Genomic DNA, 6,012 nt, shown 5'->3' on the forward strand with positions numbered 1-6,012 from the left:
GTAAGGAGGAGAGATTAAGGACTGAGAAAAATGTACTACATTGTATTTTTATGAAACTACACAACTTTCAATTCAGACCATCTTTGCAACAAATGCTAAAGGAACTTCCCTAGGCAGAAACAAAAAGGCCACAACTAGAAACAAGAAAATGATGAATGGAAAAGCTCACTGGTAAAGGCGAACATACAGTAAACATACGAAATCATCCACAAACAAGTATGATAGCAAAACCAGCAATCATGAGAAGAAAAGAGCACAAATGCAGGATATTGGAATACATTTGAAATTAAAAGACCAGCAATTTAAAACAATCTTGTTTATATACAGACTGCTATATCAAAACCTATGGCAACCTCAAACCAAAAATCTACAATAGATACACACACAAAAACGAAAAAGGAATCCAACCACAACACTAAAATTAGTCATCGAATCAGAATAGAAGAGAAAAAGAGGAAGGGAAGAAAAACGACCTACAAAAACAAACCCCAAACAATTAATAAAATGGCAATAACAACATACATATCCATAATTACCTTAAGCATAAACAGAATAAATGCTCCAACCAAAAGACACTGACTGGCTGAATGGAAATGAAAACAAGACCCTTATATACACTGTCTACAAGAGACCCACTTCAGATATAGGGACACACACAGAATGAAAGTGAGAAGTTGAAAAAAGGTATTTCATGCAAATGGAAATCAAAAGAAAGCTGGAGTAGCAATACTCATATCAGACAAATAGACTTTAAAATAAAGACTGTTACAAAAGACAAAGAAGACACTACATAACAATCAAGGGATAAATCCAAGAAGATATCACAATTGCACCCAACATAGGTGCACCTCAATATATAAGGCAAATAGGAACAGCCATAAAAAGAAAACAGTTGTCATTTGGCATGGTTTCCTTCTGAATTAAATTTAAATATTGACTTGTCCACTTTAGGAAACCGCCGCCCCCCCCCCCATGTAAGTAAGTCGCTGATGCTTCCCTATTGATCAATGAAACTAAAAGCTGGTTCTTTCAAAAGATAAACAAAATTGACAAACTTTTAGCCAGACTCATCAAGAAAAAAAAGGGAGAGGACTCAAATCAATAAACTTAGGAATAAAAAAGGAGAACTTACAACTGACACCAGAGAAATACAAAGGACCGTAAGAGACTACTACAAGCAACTATACACCAATAAAATGGACAACCTAGAAGAAACAGACAAATTCTTAGGAAGGTACCAAGACTGTACCAGGAGGAAATAGAAAATATGAACAGACCAATTACCAGTACTGAAACTGAATCAGAAACTTTAAAACTTTAAAATCCAGGACCAGACAGCCTCACAGGTGAATTCTACCAAACATTTAGAGGAGGGTTAACACCCATTCTCTGAAACTATTCCAGAAAAAATTGCAGGGGAAGGAACACTTCCAAACTCATTCCATGGGACCACCATCACCCTGACACCAAAACCAGACAAAGATATCATTAAAAAAAAGAAATTTACATGCCAATATCACTGATGAACACAGATGCAAAATTCCTCAACAAAATACTATCAAATCAACTCCAACAATACATTAAAATGATCATACACCATGATCAAGGGGATTTATCCCAGGGATGCTAGGATTTTTCAATATTCGGAAATCAGTCAATGTGATACGTCACATTTACAAACTGAAGAATAAAAACCATATGATCAGCTCAATAGATGCAGAAAAAGCTTTTGATAAAATTCAACATCGATTTATGATAAAAACTCTTCAGAAAGTGGGCATAGAGTCACCATATCTCAACATAATAAAGCCATATATGACAAACTCACAGCTAACATCATTCTCAACAGTGAAAAGCTGAAAGCGTTTCCACTAAGTTCAGAAACAAGACAAGAATGACCACTCTCACCACTTTTATTCAACATAGTTTTGGAAGTCCTAGCCACACCAACCAGACAGGAAAAAGAAACTAAAGGAATCCAAATTGGAAAAGAAGATGTAAAATTCTCACTGTTTGCAGATGACGTGAAGTATACATAGAAAATCCTAAAGACACCACCAGAAAGCTACTAGAGTTCATTAATGAATTCCATAAATTTGCAGGGTACAAAATTACAGAAATCTGTTGCATTTCTATACATGAACAAGGAAATATCAGAAGAGAAATTAAAGAAACAATCCCATTAACTACAGCACCAAAAAGAATAAACTACCTAAGAATAAACCTACCTAAGGAGGCAAAGACCTGTGCTCTGAAAACTATAAGATGCTGATAAAAGACATAGAAGACAACACAAACAGATGGAAAGAGATACTGTGTTTTGGACTGGAAGAATCTATATTGTTAAGATGACCATACTATGCAAGACAATCTACAGATTCTACACAATACCTATCAAATTACCAATGGCATTTTTCACAGAACTAGAACAAATAATTTTAAAATTTGTATGGAAACACAAAAGACCCCTAAGAGCCAAAGCAATCTTGAGAAATAAGAACAGAGGCAGAGGAATCAGGCTACCTGACTTCAGGTTTTACTACAAAGCTACAGTCAAAACAGTATGGTATTGGCAGAAAAACAGAAATATAGATCAATGGAACAGGATAGAAAGCCCAGAAATAAACACACAAACTTATGGTCAATTAATCTATGACAAGGCAAGAATATACAATGGAGAAAAGACGGTCTCTTCGGTAAGTGGTGCTTGGAAAACTGGACAGCTACATGTAAAAGAATGAAATCAGAACACTCTCTAACACCATAAACAAAAATAAATTGAAAATGGCATACAGACCTAAATGTAATACTGGATACTATTAAACACCTAGAGGAAAACATAGGCAGAACATTCTTTGACATAAATGGCAGCAATATCATTTTGGATCGTCTCCTAGAGTAATGGAAATAAAAACAAAAATAAACAGGTGGGACCTAATTAAACTTAAAAGCTTTTGCAGAGCAAAGGAAACCATGAACAAAACAAAAAGACAACCTACAGAATGGGAGAAAATATTTGCAGAAGATGCTACTGACGAGGCATTAATTTCCAAAATATACAAAGAGCTCATACAGCTTAATATCAACAAAACAAACAACCCCATCAAAAAATGGACAGAATACCTAAATAGATACTGCTCCAAAGAAGACCTACAGATGGCCAACAGGCACATGAAAAGGTGCCCGACATCGCTAATGATTACAGAGGTGCAAATCAAAACTACAGTGAGGTACCATGTCACACCAATAAGAATGGCCATCATTAAAAAGCCTACAAATAATAAATTTTGGAGAGGGTGTGGAGAAAAATCAACCCTCCTACACTTTGGTGGGAATGTAAATTGGTGCAGCCACTAAGGAGAGGAGTATGGAGGTTACTTTAAACACTAAAATGGAGTTAACATATGGTCATGCAATCCCACTCCTGGGTATATATCTGGAGAAAACTCTAATTCAAATAGATACATGAACCCCAATGTTCATACCAACACTATTTACAACAGTCAGGACATGGAAGCAACCTAGCTATCCCATGACAGATGACTGGATAAAGAAGATGTGGTACATACTACTCAGTCATAAAAAAAAGAATGAAATCACACCATTTGCAGCAACATGGGGAGACCTAGAGATGATCACACTAAGTGACGTAAGTCAGAGAAAGACAAACATCATATGATAGCACTTACATGTGGTATCTTAAAAAAATAAAAAAGATACAAATGAACTTATTTACAAAACAGAAACAGACTCACAGACAGAGAACACAAACTTATGGCTACCAAAGGGGATCCCGAGGGGTGGGGGCAGAGGGAGGGGGAGGTTACATTAGGAGTTTGGGATTAAAATAGATAAACAATAAGGTCCTACTGTATAGCACAGGGAACTATATTTGAAATCTTGTAATAACCTATAATGGAAAAGAATCTGAAAAAGAATAGATACATATGTATAACTGAATCACTTTGTTGTACACTTGAAACTAACAGAACATTGCAAATTAACTATACTGCAATTAAAAAAAAAAGATACTTTGGAGTCTTAACCTCTAGTACCTAGAAATGTGACCTTCTTTGAAGATACAGTCCTTACAGAGGTAACCAAGTTAACATGAGGTAATGAAGGCGAGCCCTAGTCTAATGTGACTGGTGTCCATGTAAAACAGGGAAGTTTGAACACAGAGACATGAACACAACAGGGAGACACCATGTGAAGATGAAGATGCAACCACAAGCCAAGGAACATTAAAAATTACCAGCAAACCACCAGCATCTAGCCGAGAGGCCTGGAACAGATTCCTGGTCACAGGTCTCAGGGAGAACCACCCCTGCTGACACCACCATCCTGCACTTCCAGCCTCCAGACCCGTGGCTGGTCTCTGTTATCTCTTTTTTTTTTTTTGCAGTACGCGGGCCTCTCACTGTTGTGGCCTCTCCCCTTGCGGAGCACAGGCTCCAGACGCGCAGGCTCAGCGGCCATGGCTCACGGGCCCAGCCGCTCCACGGCATGTGGGATCTTCCCGGACCGGGGCACGAACCCGTGTCCCCTGCATCGGCAGGCGGACTCTCAACCACTGCGCCACCAGGGAAGCCCTCCGTCATCTCTTTAAAGGTGTTACAGCCCCCAGCACAGAGGAAGCACTGAATAAATGTTTAGAGGATGACAGGGTCCACACGCCCTGGCCCTTTCCTACATTCGGTCCCCAGGAGTCCTAAGCCAAGTCTTTAAACGGCAGCCTGAGCTGTGACCTTGCTCACTCATCCCACACCGGGAAAGAACTCCTTCTGCGGTTGCTCCTGACAAGTTCAAGGTCTGCTCTGTTGGATTTCTCTGGCAATCAACTATCTCTTCAGTTTTCAGCTTCTGATTGTCACGTAAGCTGTCCCCAGCTTAGCCCTTGCCTACCCTTTCCCGCCACTGTGGCCCTCCTCTGCCTGCATTTGCTAAGCACAACCCTCAGGTCCCCTGCGTTCCAGTAGCCGCCCTGATGGGCCACTTCTCTGCCTCCCTACCTGACCTAAATCATCACCACCTCATAATGAATCAGCACCCTCAGCCTCTCACCTGTCCAACTCCAGCAGCCAAGGAGAAAATTCAGCAAACCCATGAAGCTTGAGAGCCTGCATCTTATGACGAGCTGGCCTGAAATCTCTTTAGTTTTGGCTCCTTTAGTTTTATTGCCATTGATTGGAAATATGGGCGGGTATTAGTTCCGTACTTTTAAAAAAAAGTCTCTATGTAATAAATATTATAAGCAGCATAGACCTGAGAACACCAAAGACCTTTCACAAACAGGTTCCTACAAGCAAAGGGAAGAAGTTTAAGTTTGTGTATCTAAGGTATCTAAGTATCCAAGGGAACCACACTAATGGGGTGGGAGGGGAATCCTGAATCTCTAGTAACATCAAAGTCTCCACTTTTATTTCATAATTAACTATGGTTTATAATTTAGAGGTTAGTTAGAGCTTCTTGAGCTAACTTCTAGAAAAATGCAGAGGCAACACTTCTTTAAATAGGTAACCTCACAAAGACCCTTAATTGCCTACATGAATGAACTAAGGACATAATCTGCCTTACAAGTTGCCAGTTTCTCAGGCAAAAACCATTAGGAAACTGAGTCCTTAGCTTTGCTAAGAACGTTGTTACTAGTCATAATAGCTAACAGTTACTGAAGGATTTTGTAAGATCAGGTCACTGTGCTGAGAAGTGTCTGAGATTCCCTGATTTCATCCTGCCCACAGCCCTGTGAGCAAACTAATGCCCAGAAAGATTATTACCTTGTGCAAAACACCCAGTGGTAAATCATTAAATGCGGCCTCCCGCACTGCCTGCGCCAACAGAGAGCAGGCTGCAGGCGCGTGGTCAGGTCCCCAGCAGGACAGGCGGTCACAGGAGGGACTGGCTAGAGGCATACGAGGGCGGGGTCGGGTCTGGAGGCGCGGCCCGGGGCGGGATGGAGGGGCGGGGCGGGCGTCGCCGGGATGGAGGGGCGCGGCAGGGGGAGGTACCAAA

Source organism: Mesoplodon mirus, assembly GCF_964341445.2.
Source record: "Mesoplodon mirus genome assembly, chromosome: 1".
Classification (NCBI taxonomy): Eukaryota; Metazoa; Chordata; class Mammalia; order Artiodactyla; family Ziphiidae; genus Mesoplodon; species Mesoplodon mirus.